Consider the following 12887-nt stretch of genomic DNA (forward strand, 5'->3'; position numbering starts at 1 on the left):
GTTTGTTACTACCCGCCTTTATTTCCTGGTAAAAAGAAGCAAGCAGGATTAACATACACGCAGCAGGTTCTGTACCGGTTTTCTGCAATGTTCTACTCATTTAATCTTCACTAAGAACTCTGAGGTAGGTACCATTTTTTACAAGCTAGAAGACCAAGGCTCAGAGCGGTACAATTATTTGGCACACATGCTTTGAAATCAGCCTCGAGGCTCCAAAAGCTTCTCTAACCCTCAAACCACGTATATCTTTGAGCCTCAGTTTTCCCACCTATAAAGTGAGGGGGAGTGCCGTAATGCCTCAGTTCTCCGAGGGGAGGCTATAGAGAAAAGAGGTCTGTGCGCAGAACGGTGTGACAGAAGGGGTAGTTAAGAAGCAATCAACCTCAGTGGCCGAGGGCCCTGCATAACCGGGGTTGGTGAGGATGCGGTTACGAGAAAGATTCCCGCCGTGGAGGAGACTGGGGGGGGGGGGGTCACCCCGAGCGAGGCCTATAGGCGAAAATGGGCCTGATAGCCTATCTCTGATCCGTCTGAGCGCTGCGGGCGCAGGCCAGCGGCCAAGGGGGAGGCGATCCCTGGGGCTTTGTCCCGATCCCGGGACAGCACCTCACCCGCCCAAATCCTGCTTCGCAGGTTTCTCCATGAGAGCTGAAGAAGGAAGGGGCGCGGCTTGCCCGCCCGCGTCGCAGAGCGCCACGTCCCTCTTGGCTTAGGCTCCCCCAGGCTCCTTGGCTTTCCTGGTCCACGCCGCCCGCCTCTCAGCCCCCGGGCGCTGCCTCGTCTCCGACGCCGCCAATCCGCAACTTCCGCCATCCTAGTCGGACCAATCAGAGGCTGTCGGAGGGGCGGGGACTGTCGCCAAGGCAGCGAAGAGGCGGGAGCGCGCGGTCAGCGGCGGTACAGAGCAAAACCGCGGGCGGGGGGCTGGAGAGACAGGTTTATGTACTGCGTGCATTCAGCAGGCGGAGCCTCGAGCGCCGAGACCCGGCTTGGTAAGGCCGGGGGCCCGAGGTGGGTGCGGATCATCGCGGCGGGAGGCTGGAGCGGGTCCGGAGATAGGGCTCAGGGCTTCGCCTGCCCTACCCTGCAGTGAGAATGGCGGGGGGAACCGCACAGTCGGCGGGCGCCAGTGGAGGGGCGCTTCCAGTTGCAGCCTGAGGCGTGGGGTCCCTTTTTCCACTCCACTCGCAGCAGTGCACCCAAGCTTTCTTTGGGGTAGATGAAGGCGATAGGCTCTTGGCGGGGAGCAGGCGCGGGTGAGTGCAGGACCGAGACCCCGACAGGGTCCAGCCTCGCCTTGGCAGGTCGATGGGCGAGGGAGGTGCCCACTGAGAAGGGGGGTGTACCCACCAGTGCCCTGCTGATGCACATCACTCCCGGGGCGGTCAAGCAAAACTAGGCCGGCGAATCCAGCTCTTCTGCCTGTCTGTTAACCCCGCAACCCCTGACACTTGGGGAAAGTTCGTGTCAGCTGTGGTTATTGTTTTCCCTTAAGTGAGAAGTCACTGCTGTGAGATGAGCTCTTTCTGTTTCTGAAATAGTACTTCCACTTCCTTGCTGCACTTCCTAAGTGGTAACTCAGCGAATGAATGTAGTTGTTTTTGTGGTCGGTGCTGGCAAGTGGTCTTGCTAGGCAATCATTTTACAATATCCAGATACATTTTTTAAAGATTTTATGTATTTGTCAGAGAGAGTGAGCACAAGCAGAGGGAGCGGCAGGCAGAAGGAAAAGCAGGCACCCCGCTGAGCAGAGAGCCGGGCATGGGGCTCGATCGCCCAACCCTGGGGTCATGACCTGAACCAAAGGCAGTCGCTCAACGGACTGAGCCACCTAGGCGGCCCGCAATATCCCGATATTGTATAATATCGAGACAGAAACAGGGAGAGAGGGAGAGAAAGAAAGAGGGAGGGAGAAAATGTGAACATGACCCTTGAACCATTATTCTGATTTCTGGGAGACAGAACCTCTTGAGATTCTCAGTGTCCACTAAACTCCTAAATTGGATAATGTATACTTACACAATTGAATAAGTAAGTGCTCCCATCTAAGCCTTTTATTAAGGCTATTAAATCCATGGGTGAATATGAACATCAAACCACCTACTATTCTCTTGGCTAAAAAAGGGAGAAGGGGGAGGAGGGAGGGTAAATGCAAATATTTCTGATAGTCAATTCTGTCTGAAGGAGATTCTGGACTTTCTCTAAAGAATCGGGAAAAAATGTGGAGACAGTTGCTTTAAAGAATTTATGAAAAGTAGTATATGGTTAATAGATTTGGATCTAATATGCAAATATTTCTGATAGTTTTCTTTGAAGGAGATTCTGGACTTCCCCTGTAAGAATTGAAAGAATCGAGGAGACATTTGCTTTAAAGAATTTGTTAAAAGCAGTATGACTAGAGGTATAATAGATTTGGATCCTATAACCTGTAGCTTCTTTTATGATTTATTTAAATTTTTGTTTCTTAGGGCCTTCCCTGGTGAATTCTGTTGAATAGTCAGGCAATACCCAGATTTTTGCATCTTGTCCCTCATAGAAATTACCTCAGGATTCATCTTGATTGAAGCTGAATGTGAGTTCTTGTTTCGTAAAACTTGATCAGCAAGTTCAACAAATGCCGAACAAATGTCTCAACAAATGTTCGTCAGTTAATAGGGCCCAAAATTTTTTAAAAAATGGAGATTTAGAATGAGAAATCTCAAATACTATTACTCTTGTGATTGGGGTGAACGTGGAAACTCCTGTTTCTCATCTCGTTCTCTAAACTCTCCATGATCTGGTCTAACTTTCTAGTGAAAAATTCATTTCCGCCTCCTTGTGGTTACTCGTGTTGTTCTCTTGCAGCAGTCTTTTTTTTTTTTTAAAGATTATATTTATTTATTCGACAGACATAGAGACAGCCAGCGAGAGAGGGAACACAAGCAGGGGGAGTGGGAGAGGAAGAAGCAGGCTCATAGCGGAGGAGCCTGATATGGGGCTCGATCCCATAACGCCAGGATCACGCCCTGAGCCGAAGGCAGACACTTAACCACTGTGCCACCCAGGCACCTCCTTGCAGCAGTCTTAATATACCTGTCTTGCCATGGCCAAAGTCCTGGTTGTGTTCACCTTAATCTGCGGATTGGTACTTACTGTTCAACTTTTGCCAAGTTGGTCTGTGCCCTGTAAATACCAGTTAAAACGAAATGCACAGAGAAAACAATGAGGGTACTTTTCAAAACACTAGTTATTGATCATGGTTGCTAAAATAGACTCTCGGTGGCATGATCAATACCAGTGTCTTTTCCTTTGGGGACATGTTGTATATCTCTATAGATATATCCAATTAATTTTGTTGTTTAGAATAATGTTTAAGTTGCTTTCCACTTTCTCAGGGCCCTTTTGATGACTGAGGAAAATACCCTTTTAAGTATTGCGTAGCCTGAAGAATCAAGTGTTAATACGTTTTTAAAATGTATTGAAAGTAATCCTTGAAATGGATAATCTTTTAAGTATTGTAATTGAGTTGACTGTATTTGGTATGATAGATGATTAACTTTTTCTGAATATCTGAAGGTCTAGAAGGGGGAAATTTGTTATTTTTATGTTGGATATGTGCAATTAGTTCATAGGCCTTAAAAACAGTCTCCTCCTTCAAATAATTTATTTAAGGAAAAAAATCTCAATCACATATTGATTTTCAATCCAAAGTTAAAAAAAACAAACATGAAATGGTGAAAATTATTCTTGATTAGAATTTGATGGCCAGATTCCAATCCTGGCTCTGTCAAATAGTTTTGGCCAGGTCACTTAGCTTCCTTATGCTTTGTAAACTTTTATAAAAGTTGGGTCTGAACCAAAGCACCTCTGAGATCATTTCTGGTCCCAGAATTCTGTTTTAAAAATTGTAAAGAAACCTAATGGAAATTGAGATAACAGTTGCATGCTTTTATTTTTGGCAGAGCTTTTTTAAATTTTTTAATTTTTTTTTTAATTTGGCAGAGCTTTTTGGCATATTGTATTGTAGTTATCCAGAGTACAGTATATATGAATAATGGAGACATTGTAATTTTGATAAATTTTTTTATTGAGTGGTACAGATGAGAAACAGTTTCTGGTTTCATTAAGTAAGCCTATTATCAAGGATGCTCTAACCAACAAAGATTGAAAAAAAAAAGGCAATATGATGGTCGTTTTCTACAGATATGAGCATTAAGCACATTAATATCTATACTAATATCTTGATACATGGAAGGGATGGAGTCCAGCTCAGCTGGTCATACATTTAATGCTTTATTTTGAATCTCACTTTCCTGTGGACTCTCATTAAAAAAATTTTTTTTCTTTTTAGTTAAGTAAACTCTATTCCCTAGGTGGGGTTGGAATTCACAACCCGAGATAAAGAGTAGCATGCTCTACTGACTGAGCCAGCCAGGCCCTCCAGTATCTATACTAATATCTTGATTCACGGAAGGTTGGAGTTCAGCTCAGCTGGTCATACATCTGATACTTTCTTTCGAATCTCGCTTTCCTGTGGACTCTCATTTTTAAAGGGAAAATTGGAGTTGAGTACCAGGGTACTGGTCTCCCTCATCACTGCTGCCATCGAGAAACTCAGAAGCCGTTTATTTTTCTCCACCCTGCTCCTTTTCACTGTTAAATTATGACATTGACAGCAAGAAGGAGCAACCAATGTTTCCTGGCCAAGGGCAGTGCCTTGGAGAAAGAAACCTGGGACTCTTGTTTTAATCCCAGGGAGGAAGAGATGGTACTCCTCTTTTGTTGGATGTATTCCTTTCAGTGGCCTACAGCTGCATCAGGACTTTGGTGGTGGCAGTGCTCAGAGGAGAGTTCTAATGCAGCCTTTCCAAAAATGACATTAAAATGTGGTATGTCAAACTGGTATATTGCCTTTTAGGTTCTATAACTTTGCGTGTTTACAGAACAGATTTTTATTACTTTATATAGCTGTTTCGTTTTCAAGACACGAAGGGCATTAATATTTACCGAGCAGTTACTATTGCCATGCATTGTGCTCGTTGCCATGTGTTCATTCTTATTTTCAGCCAATCAAAAGCTTATGAAGAAGTATGAGCTCAGTTTATCGGTAGGAAAATTGAGAATCAGAGAGGCAAATAGCTTGCCAGTAAATGGGAGTGATAAGGATTCAATCTGTTGTTTATTTTTGACCATCCTGTGTTAATAAAAGTCATATGCCTTTTCTTCGTATAACATGTGTATGATCACTCCCCCGCTTAGACGATTTTATGTTAATATACCATAAAAAGAAAGAAATATATAGACTGCTTAGAAATAATTCCTTTTGTTCACCAGTGAGTTTGCACATGAGCCAACTGCCTTGTATTTCACAGGTAGTGGGGTTTTAAAAAAGAAAATTTGAGCTCTTCTGCTTTATTACTGATCTCTGTGACTGAGACTGGGGCCAAGGTTAAATTTTTTAAAGTGGTGGTAAGAGTAAAGAAAGATTCTAGTTAAGGATTTTAAGAAAAATTTCAGTTAAGGATTTAATGAGAAAACTTACCCTATATCTTGAAATCTCATTGCTGAGGAAAGTAAGCTTTTAGTCTGAATTCTTATTTATAAGAGGAGTGATACGGTAAAGCTTTGGCATAATAAACCAATATCTTTGTTTATTGTGGCCTTTGATTCTGTTTATTTAATATTTCTCTCTCCCCTTTCTGCTGGATTTTGATATAATTTAGTCTCCTTCCACATCATAAAAATTTGGTACTTTTTCTATTTATAGGATGTGACAAATATATGTACTACCATGTGCCATTACTACTGTAATAAGGCTACATTTATGGTTGTATTTAATCTGTTTTTATTTCTTCTTCTTCTTCTTCTTCTTCTTCCTCTTCCTCTTCCTCTTCTTCTTCTTCTTTTTTACATCTAGAACTTGTTGAGTCTGTTTTTAGTGAAAAAGCATTGACCTAGGAGCCAAGACCCACCTCTTCATTAATTTGATATTGTGCAACTCATCTTACCTCTCCGGATCTCAGTTGCCCGATCTGTAAAAAGAAGATAAAAATTCTTTACTTATCTGAAGGTAAGTGATCAGTTAAGAAAGCAAAAAATAGAACAGATTTAACGGTGGCTTAAACACACAATATTTATTTTCTCATGTAAAATAATTCTTTTTTTTTTTAAGGATTATATTTATTTATTTAAGAGTGTGAGAGAGAGAGGGTGAGGGGCAGAGGGAGAAGCAGCCTCCCTACTGAAAGGGAGCCCAATGCATGGCTCCATGTGGGGCTCGATCCTGGGACTCTAGGATCATGACCCCAACTGAAGGCAGATGCTTAACTGACCGAGCCAGCCAGGCGCCCCTCATGTAAAATAATTCTTGAAGTAGGTTGTCTAGGATAGGTGTAGTAGCTTCATAAAGTTATCAGGGACCTAAGCTTTTCCCAGTTCTTTGATCTGCCATCCCTAAGGCGTGGCCCTGGTCCTTGGAGTCCAAGATAGCTGCCAGAGTTCTAATCATCACAGCCAAGTTCCAGGCGGCAAGGCAAAGGCAAAGATGGATCCTCTTCCTTTAAGGAGACTTCCCAAACCAAAGCTCAAGTTACCAGGGAAGCAGGGAAATGTAGCTGGATGCATAGCCACCCTGAATAAAATTGGGCTTTTGTGACTGAGAAGGAAGGGAAGATTTGGATATTGACAGGCAAATAGGACTCTCTGCCATACTATGGGTCTTTTTTTTCTCTTTCATCTCTGAGATCTGTAAGCAATGATGACCACTCTTAGAAGCTTCGGTAATTACCACAGAAGAGCTTTGTCTGATCATTGTCTTCAGAATGAAATAACTTTAATAAATTGTGTTTCTTTTTTTACTTTTATCCTGTGATTCATTATTGAAGCTATCCTGTCTTACTATTTGTTCTGGTTATTACTGTTACTTTTATTATTAAGATATAACTGACAATGTTATTAGTTGCAGGTATACAGCATAGCGATTCATCAGTTCTATACATTACCCAGTGCTTACTCCAGTAAGTGTACTTACCATCTATTACCATACAAAGTTACTACACTATTATTGACTATATTTCCTGTCCCGCACTTTTCATCCCCATGATTATTTATTTTATAACCAGAAGTTTGTATCTCTTAATTCCATTCACCTATTTTACCCATCCTTCTACTTCCCTTCCGTTTGGCAACCACCAGTTCTCTGGATTTATGAATCTCTTTTGTCTGTTCATTCGTTTTGTTTTTTAGATTCCACATATAAGTGAAATCATATGGAATATGACTTTCATCTGATTTATTTCACTTAGCGTAACACCCTCTAGGTATATCCATATTGTCGCAAACGACAAGATTTTGTTCTTTTTTATGGCCGAGTAACATTCCAGGATACGTACCACATTTTCTTTATCTGCTCTTCTATCAATGGACACTGAGGTTGCTTCCATCTCTTCACTGTTGTAAATATACGGATGCATATATCTTTTCAAATTAATGTTTTCATTTTCTTTGAGTAAATACCCAGCAATGGGATTATGGTATTTCATTTTTAATTTTTTGAGAGACCTTCATGCTGTTTTCCTAGTGATTGTATCAATTTACATTCCCACCAACAGTGCACAAGGGATCCCTTTTTTCTACATTTTGGTCAACACTTGTTATTTCTTATCTCACTGATACTAGCTATTCTGATTGGTGTGAGGTGATATCTCAATGTGGTTTTGATTTGTATTTGCCTGATAATGGGTGAGGTTGAGCATCTTTTTAGGAGTCTGTTGGCCATCTGTCTGTCTTCTTTGGGAAAATGTCTGTTTAGGTCCTGAGCCCTTTTTTAAATTGGATTTGGGTTTTTTTGCTATCAAGTTGTATGAGTTCTTTATATATTTCAGATATTAACTCCTTATTGGATATATCATTTGCAAATATCTTCTCCCATTCAGTAGATTGCCTTTTTATTTTGTTGATGGATTCCTTTACTGTGCAAAAGCTTTTAATTTTATGTAGTCCAAATAGTTTATTTTTGCTTTTGTTTCCCTTGCCAAAGGAGACATATCTAGAAAAATATTGCTAAGACTGATGTCAAAGAGAAGAGTGCCTGTTTTTTTTTTTTCTAGGAATTTTATGGTTTTAGGTCTCTCATATAGGTCTTTGAATCCATTTTGAGTTTATTTTTATGTATGGTATAGGAAAGTGGTCTAGTTTCATTCATTTGCATGTAGCTGCCTAGTTTTGCCAAAGCCATTTATTGAAGACTATCTTTCCCCCATTGTATGTTCTTGTCTCCTTTGTCACAGATTAATTTTTTTTTTTTTTAGAGGGAAAGAGAGAGTGTGCAAGTGGCAGGCAGGGGCAGAGAGGGGGGAGAGAGAGAATCTTTTTAAAAAAATATTTAAGAGAGAGAGCGAGAACACATGCATACAAGTAGGGGAGCAGAAGAGGGAGAGGGAGACAGAGAGAGAGAGAGAGGGAGATCTCAAGCAGACTCCCCACTAAGCAGGGAGCCCGACATGGTGCTTCATGCAGGGATTGATCTTACAACCCTGAGATCATGACCTGAGCCAAATCAAGAGTGAGATGCTTAACTGACTGAGCCACCCAGCTACCTCTGTTGTAGATTAATTGACTATATAAGCATAGATTTATTTCTGGGCTCTGTATTCTTTTTTTTTCTTTTCTTTAAAGATTTTATTTATTTGAGGGAGAGAGAACAAATGAGTGGGGGAAGGGGCAGAAGGAGAGGGAGAAGCAGACTCCCTGAGGAGCAGTGAGCCCAATGAGGGGCTTGATCCCAAGACCCTGAGATCATGACCTGAGCTGAACGCAGATGCTTAACCAACTGAGCCACCCAGGCATACCTGGGCTCTGTATTCTGTTCTATTGACCTATGTGTCTATTTTTGTGCCAGTACCATACTGTTTTGATTACTATAGCTTTGTACTATAGCATAAAAATCTGGGATTATGGTACTTTCAGTTTTGTTCTTCTTTCTCAAGATTGCTTTGGCGAGTGCCTGGGTGGCTCAGTTGGTTAAGCATCCAACTCTTGATTTTGACTCAGGTCATGATCTCAGGGTCCTGGGATCAGCCCTGCATGGGGCTCTGTGCTCAGTGCAGAGTCTGCTTGGGATTCTCCCTCTCCTTCTGCCCCTCCTCTTGCTTATGCTCTCTCTCTCTCTCAAATTAAAAAAAAAAAAAAGATTGCTTTGGCTATTCAGGGTCTTTCGTGGGTTTATACAAATTTAAGGATTATGTTCCAGTTTTGTGAAAAGTACAGTTGGTATTTTGATAGGGATTGCACTGAATCTATAGATTGTTTTGGGTAGTATGGACATTTTAACAGTATTAATTCTTCCAATCGATAAGCATGGTATATCTTTCCATTTGTGTTGTCTTCAGTTTCTTTCATCAATGTCTTCTTATAGTTTTCAGAGTATGGTTCTTTTACCTCCTTGGTTAAATTTATTCTACATATTTTATTCTTTTTTAATGCAACTGTAATTGGGTTTTTTTTTAATTTCTCTTTCTGCTACTTTATTCTTAGTATATAGAAATAACAGATTCCTGTATATTAATTTTGTATCCTGCAGCTTTATTGAATTCATTAATTAGTTCTAATAATTTTTTGGTGGAGTCTTTGGGGTTTTCTATATGTAGTGTCATGTTATCTGCAAATAGTTACAGTTTTACTTCCTCCTTACCAATTAGGATGCCCTTTTTTCTCTTTTCTTTTCTTTTCTTTTCTTTTTTTGTCTGATTGCTATGCCTAGGACTTCCATTATTATGTTGACTAAAAGTAGCAAGAGTGGACATCTTTGTCTTGTTCCTGATCTTAGAGGAAACGCTTTCAGTTTTTTACCATTGAGTATGATGTTAGCTGTGGGTTTGTTATATATGGCCTTTATTATATTGAGGTACGTTCCCCCTAAACCCATTTGGTTGAGAATTTTTATGAAGGGATGTTGAATTTTGTCAAGTGCTTTTTTTTTTTTTTTTTACATCTATTGAGATGACTGTATGGTTTTTATCCTTCATTTTGTTAATATGATATAGCATGTTGATTGATTTGCAGATATTAAACCATCCTTGCATCCCTGGAATAAACCCCACTTGGTAGTGGTGAATGATCCTTTTAATGTATGGTTGAATTTGATTTGCTAATATTTTGTTGAGGATTTTTGCATCTATGTTCATTAGGGATATTGGTCTGTAGTTTTCTTTTTTTGGAGTGTCTTTGTCTGGTTTTGGTATCAGGGTAATGCTGGTCTAATAGAATGAATTTCAAAGTTTTCCTTTCTCTTCTATTTTTTAAATTTGTTCTTTTTTTAAGATTTGTTTACTTTTTCTATAGATTTTTAAGAGAAAGAGAGAGAGAGAGAATGAGCAGTGGGGAGGACTAAAGAGAGAGAGAGAGAGAGAGAGCAGGAGAAACAGACACCCTACTAAGCAGGAAGCCCGACACAGGGCTCAATCCTAGGACCTGGAGATCATGATGTAAGCTGAAGGCAGACGCTCAACCAACTAATCCACCCAGGCATCCCTATTTATTTACTTGAGAGAGAGAGAAAGAAAAAGAATGGGGGGAGAGGCAGAGGGAGAGGGATAGAGAGATTCTCAAGCAGACTCCCCACTGAGCGTGGAGTCTAATGTGGGGCTCAGATCTCACAACACTGAGATCATGACCCTGAAATCAAGAGTCGGATGCTTAACTAATGAGCCACCCAGGCACCCCCTTCCACTTCTGTTTTTTAGGAAAGGTATTACCTCTTTAAATGTTTGGTAGAATTTATGAAATCATATGGTCCTGGACTTTTGTTTTTTGGGAGTTCTTTGATTCAACTTCTAGTTCTAGTTACTAATGATTGGTCTGTTCAGAGTTTTAAAAAAGATTTATTATTTATTTAAGAGAGAGCGTGCATGAGTTTTGGGGAGGGGTAGAGGGAAAGGGAGAGAATCCCCCTGCTGAGCATGGAGCCCAATGTGGGGCTTGATTCCAGGCCCCTGAGCTCATGACCTGAGCCAAAATCAAGAGTTGGATGCTTAATTGACTGAGCCATCCAGGCACCCTGGTCTGTCAGATTTTTTATTTCTTCCTGATTCAGTCTTGGAAGATTGTATGGTTTCTAGGACTTTATCCATTTCTTCTAGGTTGTCCAGTTTGTTGGCATATAATTTTTCATCTAGTCTCAGTACCTCTCTTCCTTCATTTTTTATCTCATTTATTTGAGTCCTCCCTCTTTTTTTCTTGATGAGTCTGGCTATCAATTTGTTAATCTTATCAAAGAACTAGTTCTTGGTTTTGTTGATCTCTCTCTCTCCCCCCACCCCCTTTTGTTGTCTATTTCATTTATTTCTGCTCTGATCTTTATTATTTCCTTCCTTCTACTAACTGTGGGCTTTGCTTTTCTTTTTCTAATTCCTTTAGAAGTCTGGTTAGTTTTTTAAATTACTCATAAATGCTCAATAGATGTTTCTTGTACAATTTATGGATGTGTTCAAAAGAGCTAACATTTATTGAGCCGTTTGCCTTATACAAGGTACTAAAAAGACAGAGATAAGTTATCCTAATGGTATCATCAGGAAGTAAATATATGTTGAAAGCATAATCTATCTCAAGGTACATTTAAGTTCAATATTGTCACATAAGGCACACTTTTGTCTTCCTTATGTGTCTGTTTTTTTTTAACCACTTGTTACCTGTCTTGAAATTTCCACTCAACTACTAGCCCTTCCTTAATTTACTTAGATATATCACTAATTTATTCCCTTCCAGAATTTACCTTGTAAATATTATATAAATATACCTTATACTTGTCATGTGAAATGGTTCAGTTGCCACTGTATCTGTAAAGAAAGTAAACTGGGGGCACCTGGGTGGCTCAGTCATTAAGCGTCTGCCTTCGGCTCAGGGTGTGATCCCAGAGTCCTGGGATTGAGCCCCACATCAGGCTCACCCACTGCGAGCCTGCTTCTTCTCTCCCACTCCCCCTGCTTGTGTTCCCTCTCTCGCTGGCTGTCTCTCTCTCTGTCAAATAAATAAATAAAATCTTTAAAAAAAAAAAAAAAGGAAAGTGAACTGACCTCAAGTTTCAAGGAAGAGATGGAAATTCAGGAAATGGAAACTGGGGGGAGAAGAATCTAAAGATTGATTGAATCTATCAATCTTTTAGTCATATTACAACCAAAATAAGGAACAATTTAGGATTTTATTTCTACAAAGTATATTTGTGTTTTTGCAAGGTTTGGAATTTTTCCTTGTATTACTTGGGCACAAAGTTCAGTAATTCTTTGACTAGTGCTTCAATTTCCCTTTTTTTCTGCTCTAGAACCTTTGACCCCAAATAAGATAATCAAGGGACTTACATGTATAAAAACTATTTTTTCCTTTTTACATTTTTAATTTTTTTAACTTAAGTACAATTAATATACAGTGTTATATTAGTTTCAGATGTATGATATTATGATTCAACAATTCTATGTATTAGTCAGTGTTCATCAGTGTTCATCAATGTAAGTGTACTCTTAATCCCCTTCACCTATTTTATCTATCCCCCCCCCCACTTCCCCTCTGGCAACTACCAGTTGATTCTCTACAGTGAAGGGTCTTTTTTTGTTTGTCTCTTTTTTCTTTGTTTATATGCTTTGTTTCTTAAATTGCACACATGTGTGAAATCATATGGTATTTGTCTTTCTCTGACTGACTTATTTCACTTAGTATTATACCCTCTAGGTCTATCCATGTTGTTGCAAATGGCAAGATTTCATTCTTTTTATGGCTGAGTAATATTTCATGGTGTGTATATCCCATGGTGTGTATATATCTCATATCTTTATCCATTCACCAAAGGATGGACAGTTGGGTGGCTTCCATACCTTAGCTGTTATAAATAATATTGCGGTATACATAAGGGTGCATAT

The 12887-nt window shown here is 40.0% G+C and overlaps 1 protein-coding gene across 7 annotated transcripts in view; it reads left to right on the plus strand.

Annotated features, from left to right (window-relative positions):
* Window positions 1-854: 854 nt before the first annotated feature.
* The window catches only part of NUCB2 (nucleobindin 2), a 44518-nt gene continuing 32485 nt past the window's right edge, over window positions 855-12887 (plus strand). The window contains exons 1-3 of one of the 7 annotated variants that reach the window (XM_008708915.2): window positions 857-992; window positions 2469-2572; window positions 5897-6049. The gene's annotated coding sequence lies outside the window, so the exon portion shown is untranslated. Of the gene's footprint in view, window positions 1012-2468; window positions 2573-5896; window positions 6050-12887 lie in introns of all 7 variants that reach the window. The other 6 variants (XM_008708914.2, XM_008708913.2, XM_040638861.1 and 3 more) reach the window with 6 other exon arrangements.

This window comes from Ursus maritimus, unplaced genomic scaffold, assembly GCF_017311325.1.
Source record: "Ursus maritimus isolate PB19 unplaced genomic scaffold, ASM1731132v1 scaffold_23, whole genome shotgun sequence".
Taxonomy (NCBI): Eukaryota; Metazoa; Chordata; class Mammalia; order Carnivora; family Ursidae; genus Ursus; species Ursus maritimus.